Source organism: Silurus aristotelis (assembly GCF_946808225.1).
Source record: "Silurus aristotelis genome assembly, chromosome: 9".
Lineage (NCBI taxonomy): Eukaryota > Metazoa > Chordata > Actinopteri > Siluriformes > Siluridae > Silurus > Silurus aristotelis.
The window spans coordinates 24,015,793-24,031,007 of record NC_139582.1 but is presented as its reverse complement, the minus strand read 5'-3'; the positions used below and the strand labels follow the sequence as shown (position 1 = coordinate 24,031,007).

General features: G+C 40.6%; 1 protein-coding gene across 1 annotated transcript in view; it reads left to right on the top strand.

Moving 5' to 3' along the window:
* The window catches only part of LOC310731566 (uncharacterized protein), a gene marked incomplete at its 3' end in the record, with an annotated part of 271,196 nt that overhangs the window by 51,731 nt on the left and 204,250 nt on the right, over window positions 1–15,215 (top strand). The window lies entirely within an intron of this gene.

Here is a 15,215-nt window from a genome sequence, read left to right as displayed (position 1 = left end):
TTCTTGTTTTCTTTTGAATGTTTTCTTGTCTCAGCTGAGCAACAATTTCCTCCCATCGCTTTCGGACTCTCATATAACGATCTGTTTTATTCTCAGAAGTGCTCTTTTCTTCCTCACATAGATTCTGGGTATCCTGGCGCCCCCTGTTGGTCTGAAGCTGTAAGTTGTTCCTCTCCTCTATGTCAAGTTTAGTTTTCTCGCTTTCGTCCTCTTGTTTTTCTTTAAAATCCAACGTGGACTCAAACTGAGCAACACGTTCCTCCAGTCGCTCTTTCTCTCTGATCAAATAATCGCTCTCCTGCTCTGCACTATTTTTTACTTTGTCACAGTGATTCTGGGTATCCTGGAGCTTCATGGTGGTCTGATCCAAAGTGACCTCAAGCTGAGCAACACGTTCCTTCAGTTGTTTTTGTTCTCTCGTCCAGCTCTCTCTCTCTCACATTTTTCAGTTTTCTCCAGGTCCTCATGGAATTTCAGGGAAGACTGGAGCTTCATGGTGGTCTGATCCAAAATAAACTCAAGCTGAGCAACCTGTTCCTCTAGTTGTTTTTGTTCTCTCGTCCAGCTCTCTCTCTCACATTCTACAGTTTTCTTTAGTTCCTCATGGATTTCCAGGGAAGACTGAAGCTCCATGGTGGTCTGTTCCAAAGTGACCTCGAGCTGAGCAACATGTTCCTTCAGTTGTTTTTGTTCTCTCGTCCAGCTCTCACTCTCACATTCTACAGTTTTCTTCAGTTCCTCATGGATTTCCAGGAAAGACTGGAGCTTCATGGTGGTCTGTTCCAAAGTGACCTCGAGCTGAGCAACATGTTCCTCCACTTTCATATGTTCTCTCGTCCAGCTCTCTCTCTCACATTCTACAGTTTTCTCCAGTTCCTCATGGATTTTCAGGGAAGACTGAAGCTCCATGGTGGTCTGCTCCAAAGTGACCTCAAGCTGAACAACATGTTACTCTAGTTGTTTTTGTTCTCTCGCCCAGCTCTCGCTCTCACGTTCTAAAGTTTTCCCCAGTTCCTCATGGATTTTCAGGGAAGACGAGATTTATGGTGGTCTGATCCAAAATAAACTCAAGCTGAGCAACACGTTCCTCCACTTTCATTTGTTTTCTTGTCCAGCTCTCTCTCTCACATTCTACAGTTTTCTTCAGTTCCTCATGGATTTCCAGGGAAGACTGAAGCTCCATGGTGGTCTGTTCCAAAGTGACCTTGAGCTGAGCAACATGTTCCTTCAGTTGATTTTGTTCTCTCGTCCAGCTCTCTCTCTCACATTCTACAGTTTTCTTCAGTTCCTCATGGATTTCCAGGAAAAACTGCAGCTTCATGGTGGTCTGTTCCAAAGTGACCTCGAGCTGAGCAACATGTTCCTCCACTTTCATTTGTTCTCTCGTCCAGCTCTCTCTCTCAGATTCTCTAGTTTTCTCCAGTTCCACATGGATTTTCAGGGAAGACTGGAGCGTCATTGTGGTCTGATCCAAAATAAACTCAAGCTGAGCAACCCGTTCCTTCAGTTGTTTTTGTTCTCTCGCCCAGCTCTGGCTTCTCTTAGTTATGTCCTGTTCCCACTGCTTTCGCTCAGAAGCCAAAGTAGCCTCCAGCTTTTGCACCATCTGTAGCAGAATGGCTTTCTCTTTTTTTCTCTTCTGTTATCTTCTCTATCATCAAATGATTAAATGCATCCAAGTCTTTTACTACTTTCTCCATGTATTCCAGCTTCTTCTTCTTTTCAGCAATCTGCTTTGTTTTCTTCGTTCTTCTGCTTTGAAAAATCTCTCTAAACCTTCTGAAGAGCCCCATGTTTACGTCTCTACTCACATCCGCACAATCCTCGGAAATGAGAGAAACAGAGATGCATTCTGATTTACGTAGAAGGTGCTCTACTGTGACGTCACACCGAGATGCTCCGCCCTACGCGGTTAAAATATCATGTCTTCACAACTTTTTTCTCTTGTTCCTGAAAGAAGAGCGATATTACAGTCATAAATAAGATAAAAACGGGTGTAAACTGTGTATAAAGCGAGTGAAGGTCAGCGGGACTCCATGCTCTCTGAGGACGGACTGGGGCTAGCTTAGCATGCTAACTTCAGTAGATATCTCTGTTACATAATACATAGAGGTTTTTAAAGTCCAAACTGTCTTTTATTCACATTCTGTTAATAATTGTATTTGATTGATGAGTGTTTCAACTACACTTATTACATAGAGCTCTATAGAGAAAGCAGTTAGTACGCGGTATTTGATAACCGGAAGTTGACCGGAGTGACTCCATGAATGTTGCAGAATCATAAATGTCCAGTAGGTGGCAGTATGATGTGTATTAGAGCTCACTGTCACAGCACGCAATTAGAAGTAGTGGAGCTCTAATGACGTCATTAATAGCGAGGACAAGACACACAGCAGTTTGGCTTTTACTGTATATTAGAGATTAGGTAATAAAAAGATATTAAAATGAAATACAAACAGTCTGAATTTACTGAAACAAAACTTATAACACCAAAAACATCAAAGCGAAGAAAAAAAAGAGGCAGTTAAATACAGTGCAGTATTACAGCCTGATTATTTTCATATATTTCTAATGAATTTTATAAAAGTAGAGACCAGATCTCAGGTATCTTTGGTGAGAGATTACACTAGACTGATGGTAGATGGTGACCGTATGAAGTTTTACAGTTTATTGAACGAGAAACAGTGAATGTTGTATATTGCACTCTTAAACCTGATAAGTAAGTTCAACTAGAACCATTTAAGTAAATGGATTGCTTTAAATTATTTAAGTTAAATAACTTAATAATTTACATATAAACAATCACTATATTTGATTACAAATAACTAGGTATATATACTTTCTTATAACTTAATTAATTGAAGTTAGAAGTAATAATTGCAATAGGTTTAATAAAATTGAATCTATTAAGTAATATACATCTATTTGTGGTTTTATGTGTTAAAGTATTGTTTTTATTAAGTAAGAAACATGAATGAATTTTCTTCATAACAATGTTACCACTTAAGTTGAATGTACTCATTACTTTCCACTTCGAACAATTATTACATTCTAGTTGCAAAAAAATATTCCTTTGGTGTTTCAAATAATTCATTTGAGAAAATGGTTTGCTTTAAACCATATAAGTGCTAGTAACACAATATAAAACACCAACAACCTGAAACAACTCCAACAGTTTATTTGGTTGAAATCTGAATAATACAAGACATTTCAATGTCAAAAGCTCGAAAAACAGTTTTCTACTGTTTACTTACGTTCAACCTGAAATAAAACATGGATGTAATCGCAAGTTTTCTTGGGATGAAAATGTGGTACATTTTTTACTTAAATTATTTAACTTACAACATCTTGAAGTGCTTCTACGTGTGCTGCTCAGAGACCGAGGCAACGCGTGGCTCTGCTTTCTGCGCATCGCTTGAGAGTCTCATTCGTACTTTCCCACGAAAAAATGCCCATAGAGCAAAAAAGGTTTTGCTCGCAGACCGATGCAACACTCGTAACCCAATACAAAATGTATTAAAAATGTATTCTCGGATTCCAATTTCCTTGTATTTAAAGTTACTCTACTGTATGTAAAACTAATATTTTTATATTATGTCATCCATGGTTTTAAATAGAATAATATCAAAAAGATAATTTTTAGAGATACATTTCTGAATCATATTGTTATGACTGGCATTCCGCAATTTAGTATTTTTAACATTTTAAATAAATATAAGAGAATTTTGGGATGTATTATTGCTCTTTGTTTTTCTGTATAATGGGGTGCAATTGTAGTCTGAATGTTTTTACCACTGTTAATAGCAATGTTTACCTCAGAATATTTAATATGGTAATTGGACTTGCAGATAACCCAGCCATTAGGGGGGCACAAGCCAGTGTACTCTTAGTGGCGGTCCCAAGCCCGGGTAAATGGGGAGGGTTGCGTTAGGAAGGGCATCCAGCGTAAAACATGTGCCAAATCAAATATGCGGATCACAAATGAGAATTTCATACCGGATCGGTCGAGGCCCGGGTTAACAACGACCGCCACAGGTATCGTTAGCCGACAGGGTACCGGTGGAAATTGGGCTACTGTTGGCCGAAGGAGGAGAAGGAGAGGAGGAAGGCGTCTACAGAGACGGCAGGAAAAGGAGCAGTGTAGGAGAGTAGAGGTTCGGGTTGGTACTTTAAATGTTGGTACTATGACGGGTAAAGGGAGAGAGATAGCTGATATGATGGAGAGGAGAAAGGTAGATGTGTTGTGTGTTAAGGAGACCAAGTGGAAAGGGAGTAAGGCCAGGAACATTGGAGGTGGGTTTAAACTGTTTTATCATGGTGTGGATGGGAAGAGAAATGGTGTAGGGGTGATTCTGAAGGAAGAGTACAGTAAGAGTGTAGTGGAGGTGAAGAGAGTTTCTGATAGGGTGATGATCGTGAAGGTGGAAGTTGAAGGGATGATGATAAATGTCATCAGTGCCTATGCTCCACAAGTTGGCTGTGAGATGGAGGAGAAGGAAAGATTCTGGAGTGAATTAGATGAAGTGGTAGATGGTGTACCTAGGAAAGAACGATTGGTGATTGGGGCAGACTTTAATGGGCATGTAGGTGAAGGGAACAGAGGTAATGAGGAGGTGATGGGTAGGTATGGTTTTAAGGAGAGGAATGTGGAAGGGCAGATGGTGGTAGATTTTGCTAAAAGGATGGAAATGGCAGTGGTGAACACGTATTTTAAGAAGAAGGAGGATCATAGGGTGACGTATAAGAGTGGAGGAAGGTGCACACAGGTGGATTATCTTCTGTGTAGGAGATGCAACCTGAAGAAGATTGGAGACTGTAAGGTGTTGGCGGGGGACAGTGTAGCTAGACAGCATCGAATGGTGGTCTGTAGGATGGTTTTGGAGGCGAAGAAGATGAGGAGGAAAGTAAGGTTTGAAAGAAGAATAAGATGGTGGAAACTGAAGGAGGAAGAGTGTAGTGTGAGGTTCAGGGAAGAGGTCAGACAGGGGCTTGGTGGTGGTGAAGAGGTGCCGGATGATTGGGCAACTACTGCAGGAGTGATGAGGGAGGCAGCTAGAAAAGTACTTGGTGTGACATCTGGAAATAGAAAGCAAGACAAGGAGACGTGGTGGTGGAATGAGGAAGTGCAGGAGAGCATTAGGGGAAAGAGATTGGCAAAACAGAAGTGGGATCGACAGAGTGATGAGAAAAGTAGGCAGGAGTACAAGGAGATGCGGCAGCAGGTTAAAAGGGATGTGGCGAAAGCCAAGGAAAAGGCATATGAGGAACTGTATAAGAGGTTGGACACTAAGGAAGGAGAAAAGGATTTATACCGATTGGCTAAGCAGAGGGACCGAGCTGGGAAGGATGTACTGCAAGTTAGAGCAATAAAGGATGGAGAGGGAAATGTGTTGACTAGTGAGGAGAGTGTGTTGAGAAGATGGAGGGAGTATTTTGAGCAGCTGATGAATGAGGAAAATCAGAGAGAGAGAAGGTTGGAGGATGTGGAGTTGGTGAAGCAGGATGTAGATAGGATTAGTAAGGAGGAAGTGAGAGCAGCGATTAAGAGGATGAAGAGTGGAAAGTCGGTTGGACCAGATGACATACCAGTAGAAGCGTGGAGATGTTTAGGAGAGATGGCAGTGGAGTTTTTAACCAGATTGTTTAACAGGATTCTGGAAGGGGAGAGGATGCCTGAGGAATGGAGAAGGAGTGTGCTGGTACCGATCTTTAAGCATAAGGGAGATGTGCAAACCTGCAGTAACTACAGGGGAATTAAGTTGATCAGTCACACCATGAAGTTATGGGAAAGAGTAGTGGAAGCCAGGCTGAGAGAAGAGGTGACCATCTGTGAGCAACAGTATGGTTTCATGCCGAGGAAGAGCACCACAGATGCCTTATTTGCTTTGAGGATGTTGATGGAGAAGTATAGAGAAGGACAGAAGGAGCTGCATTGTGTATTTGTGGATTTAGAGAAAGCGTACGACAGGGTGCCGAGAGAGGAGTTGTGGTATTGTATGAGGAAGTCAGGTGTGTCAGAGAAGTATTTGAGGGTGGTGCAGGACATGTATGAGGACAGTGTGACGGCAGTAAAGTGTGCAGTAGGTACGACAGACTGGTTCAGGGTGAAGGTTGGACTACATCAAGGATCGGCCCTGAGCCCTTTCCTGTTTGCAGTGGTGATGGACAGGTTGACGGACGAGGTCAGACAGGAGTCTCCCTGGACTATGATGTTTGCAGATGATATTGTGATTTGTGGTGAGAGTAGAGAGCAGGTTGAGAAGAGACTGGAGAGGTGGAGATATGCGCTGGAGAGAAGGGGAATGAAAGTCAGTAGGAGTAAGACAGAGTACATGTGTGTGAATGAGAGGGAGGGCAGTGGAGTGATGCGGTTGCAGGGTGAAGAGGTGAAGAAGGTGGAGGAGTTCAGGTACCTGGGGTCAACAGTGCAAAGTAATGGAGAGTGTGTTAGGGAAGTAAAGAAAAGAGTGCAGGCAGGGTGGAGTGGGTGGAGAAGAGTGACAGGAGTGATTTGTGATAGAAGAGTATCTGCAAGAATGAAAAGGAAAGTTTATAGGACTGTGGTGAGACCTGCGATGTTGTATGGATTAGAGACAGTGGCATTGAGTAAAAGACAGGAGGTGGAGCTGGTGGTAGCAGATCTGAAGATGTTGAGGTTTTCGTTGGGAGTGACGAGGATGGACAAGATTAGAAATGAGTTTATTAGAGGGACAGCACATGTAGGATGTTGTGGTGACAAGGTGAGGGAGGCGAGATTGAGATGGTTTGGACATGTGCAGAGAAGGGACATGAATTATATTGGTAGAAAAATGCTGAAGATGGAGCCACCAGGTAGGAGGAAAAGAGGAAGGCCAAGGAGGAGGTTCATGGATGTGGTGAGGGAAGACATGCAGGTAGTTGGTGTAAAAGAGGCAGATATAGAGGACAGGGTGGTATGGAGACGGATGATCCGCTGTGGCGACCCCTAATGGGAGCAGCCGAAAGAAGAAGAAGAAGAAGAATTGGACTTGCAGATGGTCCCTGGTGGTCTAGTGGTTAGGATGCGGCACTCTCACCGTTGCGGCCCGGGTTCGATCCCCGGTCAGGGAACCATCCCCAGCCACTCTTAGTGCCGGTTAGTGCTTAGGAAGGGCATCCAGCGTAAAAACATGCCAAATCAAACATGCAGATGATCCGCTGTGGTGACCCCTAATGGGAGAAGCTGAAAGAAAGAATTGTACTTGCAGATATGTAAAAAGACAATAACAAAACCTTGCAAATGTTGAAGATCTGTGATGAATCATCCTTTAAGTAAAGTGAAAGGCCTGCCAGGGCTGCTGTCCTGGATACATTGATGTCATTCTTTTCCTTTTGCAGAAACACAAATACATTGCACAAAGATCTCAGGGTTGAGTGTTCACATTTATTATTATGTAATGCAATGCACTCAAAATATATTTACATGTTCTTCATATGCCATCAGAAGTCTTCCATCTTCTCACCAAAATATTCTATTTTCCTCTTTTTGTACAGTTTCAGAAATTGAGATGTATATTTGTCAAGAGCAGCATAGAAAGAAAATTTTGATTTGTTATCCTGTGAAATCCGCTGTAAAGTTGCATTGGGAACAAAAGGACAGACAAATAAACAATCCATATTAAACTAGAACTTTTTCTTTTACTTATTTGAGCTTCACATAAGTGTGCAGGCCATCTATCTATGTGTTGCATATGCTGATTAATGAGAGTCATGTCGCCTCCTTCTACAGCCTTCTTGAACTGGTCCACCATCTCAAGCCTCTTGGTTTCCAAAGTGTCCTTAGTCTGTCCACAGGGATAATTGGGAAGGAAATTAATTTCCCCTCTTCTGGGTCATTTAATGTTGGCCCTAGACGCTAAACCTTCTGGATTTGTCCTGCTTCACTTTCCTACATTCTCAGCCACACCCTTTATGTCAGCCCTGGTCAGTTTGTTCCTGTAGTTGTCCATTTTGAAGCATAGGCTGTTCTTCCAACCCTTATAACTTGTTGTGGAACCTTTTTCTTTTAGAAAACCTTCTTAGGTGCTTGAATACTAGAGTTTCTGCAGCCTTGCCAATCTGTTTGGAACTAGGATAGGCTTTATGCTTATACATTTCAACAGCCATTCCATCTAGTATGTTGTGTTTTCGATCCCTTGTCAGTTTGAAAGTTTTCCCTCTGTCAAAAATGCAGCGTTGCCTTCTCTTAGAGTGTACTCCACCTCGTATGAGAATGGGGGAACAACAAAGACCTCTGGACAACGGCTAAGGTGCTCTGGTGAATCTACTAATCTATCAGACAGTAGCATTGTGTCGTCTAAACTGAAAGACCAAGTTTAGACGACAGGGCGGAGCATCTCGGTGTGACGTCACAGTAGAGCACCTTCTATGTAAATCAGAATGCATCTCTGTTTCTCTCATTTCCGAGGTTTGTGCATGTAAGTAGAGACGTAAACATGGGGCTCTTCAGAAGGTTTAGAGAGATTTTTCAAAGCAGAAGAACGAAGAAAACAAAGCAGATTGCTGAAAAGAAGAAGAAGCTGGAACACATGGAGAAAGTAGTAAAAGACTTGGAACTCAGATCTGTTTCAACCAGTTTAACTACTCTAACATTCGCTCGGGAGGCAAAGTCCTCGATATTAACTAAATTGCATAATGCATTGTCAAACTCTGTTTCTTCAAACTGAAGCCGAAAGTAAAAATTCAAGTTCAACTTATCTATAACTTTAACAATGAGCCTATGTACATTCTCAGGACGAGAGGGAAAAATCTGCCTCTCAATGTTTTTATCATCTAAGATGACCCTCAGTTTCACTACATCAGTCACTTCCATTGTACTGTATTAGGGAGAACTGGAACATGAAACACAAAAAGTAATTTCAAGAGTCAACATGCACCAAATGCCCACACGACCCTTAAATACAGTGGGGCAAAAAAGTATTTAGTCAGCCACCAATTGTGCAAGTTCTCTCACTTAAAAAGATGAGAGAGACCTGTAATTTTCATAATAGGTACACTTCAACTATTAGAGACAAAATGAAAAAAGAAAATCCAGAAAATCACATTGTCTGATTTTTAAATAATTTATTTGCAAATTATGGTTGAAAATAAGTATATGGTCAATAACAAAAGTTCATCTCAATACTTTGTTATATACACTTTGTTGGCAATTCCAGAGAACAAAAGTTTTCTGTAAGTCTCCACAAGGTTTTTACACACTGTTGCTGGTAGTTTGGCCCATTCCTCCATGTAGAGCAGTGATGTTTTAGGGCTGTCGCTGGGCAACACGGATCTTCTAATCCCTCCAAAGATTTTCTATGGGGTTGAGATCTGGAAACTGGCTAGGCCACTCCAGGACCTTGAAATGCTTCTGACGAAGCCACTTCTTTATTGCCCGGGTGGTGTGTTTGGAATCATTGTAATGCTGAAAGACCCAGCCACGTTTAATCTTTAATGCCCTTGCTGATGGAAGGAGGTTTTCAGATCAGTCGTCCTGGTCCCTTTGCAGAAAAACATCCCCAAAGCATGATGTTTCCATGATGTAAAGCATACAGTAGGTATGGTGTTTTTTGGATGCAACTCAGCATTCTTTCTCCTCCAAACACGACAAGTTAAGTTTTTACCAAAAAGTTCTATTTTGGTTTCATCTGACCATATGACATTCTCCTAATCCTCTTCTGGATCATCCAAATGTCTTTCTAGCAAATTTCAGAGGGGCCCAGACATTTACTGGCTTAAGCAGGGGGACACGTCTGGCACTGCAGGATTTGAGTCCCTGACAGCGTAGTGTGTTACTGATCGTAGCCTTTGTTACTTTGGTCCCAGCTCTCTGCAGATCATTCACTAGGTCCCCCTGTGTGGTTCTGGGATTTTTGCTCACCGTTCTTGTGATTATTTTGACCCCATGGGGTGAGATCTTGCGTGGAGCCCCAGATTGAGGGAGATTATCTGTGGTCTTGTATGTCTTCCATTTTCTATTAATTGCTCCCACAGTTGATTTCTTCACACCAAGCTGCTTACCTATTGCAGGATCAGTCTTCCCAGCCTGGTGCAGGTCTACAATTTTGTTTCTGTTGTCCTTTGACAGCTCTTTGGTCTTGGTCATAGTCAAGTCAAGTCAAGTCAAGTTTATTTGTATAGCGCTTTTCACAACAGACATTGTCTCAAAGCAGCTTTACAGAAAACAACAGTGAAGGTGAATGGTGTGCGTTTGTCCCTGATGAGCAAGCCGTGGCAACAGTGGCAAGGAAAAACTCCCTTAGATGATATGAGGAAGAAACCTTGAGAGGAACCAGACTCAAAGGGGAACCCATCCTCATATGGGTGACATCAAGAGTTTGGTCATAAATCTTTCAACAATACAGAACAATTTGTGATCATCATAGATCCAGCATCAGCTTCTCCATGCCAGGGCCTTTAAACACTCGGCATCTACTTCTCCATGATCATCCATAGGTCCATAATCTTCACGAGGTGGGACGTGACTGCAGCTGGCCAAACCTCAGGATGCCTCGGGATGGGGAGAGAAAGAGAAGCAGTGGAGAGGAATTAGCGTAGCTGCTGTTCATGATATTAACAGCACAAGTTGATAATGTGCATGTAATCATATATTCTGGAGCACAAGGTTGTGATGTGATGTGTGTGATGTGTGTTATGTGTAGGCTTTGCTAAAAAGATATGTTTTTAATCTACACTTAAACTGGGAGAGTGTATCTGAACCCCGAACACTGTCAGGAAGACTATTCCAGAGTTTAGGAGCTAAATGTGAAAATGCTCTACCACCTTTAGTGGACTTTGCTATTCTAGGAACTACTAGAAGCCCAGAGTTTTGAGATCTCAGGGAGCGTGACGGATTGTAGCGTGTTAAAAGACTGGATAGATACATGGGAGCCAAATCATTTAGTGCTTTATAAGTGAGTAGCAGTAGTTTGTAGTCTATTCGAAACTTAACAGGAAGCCAATGTAGGGACGATAAGATTGGGGTTATATGATCGTATTTTCTTGACCTAGTAAGAACTCTTGCTGCGGCATTCTGAACTAACTGAAGCTTGTTTATTAATGATGCAGGACATCCACCTAGTAATGCATTACAGTAGTCTATTCTAGAGGTCATAAACGCATGGACGAGCTTCTCTGCATCAGATATAGATAACATATTTCTTAGCTTAGAAATATTTCTAAGGAATAGTGGAGTTTGGAGTCTGACTGTTTGAGGTTGTCATATTTTTATTGAGGAAGGAACAGAGGAAAGCGCAATAACAAACAACAATTAACATCTCCCCCCCACCCGCCTTTACAATTTTTTCAACAAACCCCCCAAGAATTGCCATTTCAAAACTAGGCTTAATATCCCTAATATACACCTCAGACAAGATTTTAAATATAGTTGTCAAGTAATCAAACAGTCTGGGGCAAGTCCAAAACATATGAGCCAAATCCGCCCCAGCAGAGCGACAACGCTCACACGCGTCAGTTACATTGGTGTATATTTTGGACAGCTTAACCTTGCTGTAATGAAGTCTGTGAAGGACCTTGAACTGAATCAAGCCCAGACGAGTGCAGGAGGTCGTCCCATTCACCCTGAATAATGCATTTTTCCAGGTTTCCTCTGATATGTCCACTCCCAAATCCCTTTTCCATTCCGCATGGATTTTGTTTAGATCTATATTTTTTACTGACATTAAAGTGTCATACACTTTGGAAATTACTCCCCTCAAGTGTATTGAAATATTTAGAACTGTATCCATTCCTGCACTAGGAGGAACGGATGGATATGTGGGACAGTGTCTTTGGATTAGATGACGAATTTGAAAATATCTAAACAAGTGTGATCCTGGCAGACCATATTTTGAAGAAAGAGCTGAGAACGAGGCAAAAACATTATCTATAAAAAGATTACTAAATCTGACAAGACCCGAACGTTGCCATTGACTGAAAACTGGGTCCAGTTGACCCGGGAGGAATAGGTGGTTCTTGCATATAGGGCCGGCTATGGAGAAGTCTCTAAAACCAAAACACTGTCTGAATTGAAACCAGATCCTGAGGGTATTTGCTACAACTGGGCATTGCGTATATGATGAACCTGATACAGACAATTGAAACGGTATATCATTCCCTGAAATTTGGAGGCCCCTACTGTTCACAGGAAAACAAACACTTTTTGAGAAATTTAATCAATAACCTGAGAATTCACCAAATTGATCCAAAATCTTAACTACTTGAGGAATACCTACAATCGGGTCCGAAAGATACAACAACATATCATCAGCATACAAAGATACCCTATGTTCTATGTTTTCACTGCTAATGCCAGTAAAATGCTTCGAGCATCTTAACGCTATGCATAGGGGTTCGATGGCTAAAGTAAAAAGTAAAGGGCTAAGAGGGCACCCTTGTCTCGTACCCCTTGATAGAGGGAAAGACTTTGAATGTACCCCATTTGTAATTATCGATGCCACAGGAGAGAAGTATAGTAACTTGACCAGTGAGAGAAAATATGTTCCAAAGCCAAATCTTTCCAGCACGGAGAATAAATACTTCCAATCAACCCGGTCAAACGCTTTTACGGCATCTAGTGAAATAACAACCTGAGGTATAGGGCCCTGAGCAAGTTTCGATGAGTGGATTACCCCCAGCAATCTCCGAATATTACTAAAAGAGTGACGACCTCTGACAAAACCTGTTTTGAAATTAAATTCCCTATTACTGTATCTAAACGTAATGCAAGGATTTTTGACAAGATTTTAGTATCGGCATTAAGGAGTGATATTGGCTGTAAGAATTACATTTTACGGGATCTTTGCCAGGTTTTAACAATAGAATTATGTTTGCTTCATTCAAAGTTTGTGGCAAGCTTCCCCTTACAAAAGAGTCCTCAAACATATCAAGAAGAATAGGGGCTAATTTGGTTGCAAATTTTTTGTAAAAATCTATAGGGTACAATCTGAGCCAGGGTTTTTTTTGTTCTGCATTAATAAAATAGCATTTAGAATGTCCTCCATTTGTATGTTTCCCTCCAAATATGTTTTCTGCGCTGAATCAGAAAATGAAGAGTGGGTATATCTATACTGCCCAAAAATTCCAGCATTCCAGAGTTTAATGTAGGGCTTTCAGAAGCATATAAATCTAAAAAGTAGTTCCTAAAGGTTGTATTAATTTCAATGGGATTAACGATTAAATCATCATCATTGTTTTGAATTTGAGGTATAATTTTTAGATTTATCTAAAAATTTGATAGATAATTAGATCTAGAGGCAGATTTAGATTTTAATTGGTAGGCTAAAAGTCGACCTGCCTTTTCCCCATGTTCATATATATACCCTCTAGCACGTAATAAGCACCATTCAGTTTTATTGTCTGTGTTGTCTTTAACAGGTGAACCCTTGCTGTTAGCGGTTTCGTTAGACGCCATGATTGCTAACTTGCCCGCCATAGTAGCACCTGAACATGTTGCTGATGCAGTACCTTGCTTCTGCTTCTAGTTGCTCATTTCTCTTCCCGAATTGAGTGTAGATCTTATATTTGATGTCGTTAAGCAATTAGATAAAAAAAAAAATTTAAAAAGAAGACGCTTTAACAGGTTTGAAAAGAGTGTGGTTGGGAGGTCCTCGTCCTCGCTGCCCTCTCTCACATCGCCAAAACCGGAAGTCCCGTAGTGTCTTTTATACTGATAACAAGTTCAAACAGGTGCAATTAATACAGGTAACAAGTGGAGGACAGAGAAGCCTCTTAAATAAGTTGTTACAGGTCTGTGAGAGCCAGAAATCTTGCTTTTTTGTAGGTGACCAAATACTTATTAATTTGCAAATAAATTCTTTAAAAATCAGAGAATGTGATTTTCAGGATTTTTTTTGTCATTTTGTCTCATAGTTGAAGTGTACCTATGAGATATATATATATATATATATATATATATATATATATATATATATATATATATATATATATATATATATATATATATATATATAAATATAAAGGGCTGTCAATTTCTAAAAAAATTTTTTTATTATAATTAATTGTGTAATTGTCATGAGTTAACTCGTTATTAATCTCAAAATAATCACACATTGTTATCTGTTTCAAATGTACCTTAAATTAATACTTATCAAGTTTTTTAATAACTAATTAGCATGGGGATAGACAAATATAGATGCTTTATGCAAATATATGTTTATTTAATAGTGAAACCAAACTCAACATAGAGCACGAAGACAATATATTTTTGTAACTGTTTTAAAGTAATACTACTGCTTAGTAAACATATAGTATACTACTATTATCAGGGAGACTCCTGCTTCTCCTCCATGTGTGCCCCACCCGCACAGAGCTCCTCACCTTCATACTAACCATCCACACCTGACACTCATTCCAGGCAGCTATATAAACCCCTCACTCACTCTCACTCACCGTCCGTTATTAATAACCATATGCTTCCCCTCTGGCTGGACTCTACCTGCAATCCTTCACTACGCTTACCCCATAGCGCACCTCGGATTACCCCTCGATCCTTCTCCTTCTTCCCTGGACCTTGTGGACCTCGCTCCTCATGAGCGTACCACGGATATTACCTTCTCTGACACTTCTGCCAGTTGTGTATGTTTATTGCTCTGCCTCTACTCTATTAAAACCAACGCAAACTGTACTCCGGCTTCAGCCTCCGTTCATTCACAGCATGACAACTATAGTGAACGGTATGTTCACGCAAATGCTGCCTGTACGAGGGAAACACACCGAATAAGGACAAATATGCGCCAACCTGACCTGAGCTCCTATTGTTTTATGCTGTGAAAAGGAAAGTTGAGTAGTTGAGCACGAGTCGTCTGCGTGTTGTTTGCATGATGCTTGATGTTCACAATGCAAGTTATCGCTCATACTGCAAGTTAAATTTTATAAAAAATTTTTCCTTTTCCTGCAAAGCATTAAAAAAGCATGTTACTGACAATACAAGGATCCACTGAACATAAATTATCGGGACACCAAAAAAAAAAAAAAACTTTTGCTGTTTCCACACGGATGGTTTTAAATGCCGCATCAGTAAAACAAATGTTTAGTGATAAAAAAAGTTCTTTGTATTTTTATTTGTAAATAAAAGAAAAGACGTCGTGAAAAAATTTGTGTTGTGTCGAAGGTTTTTATCTTCGCCTATTTTTATTCATTATTATTTATTTACATCTTTAATAAAAATTTAAGAAATACGCACTAATATATGCATTAAT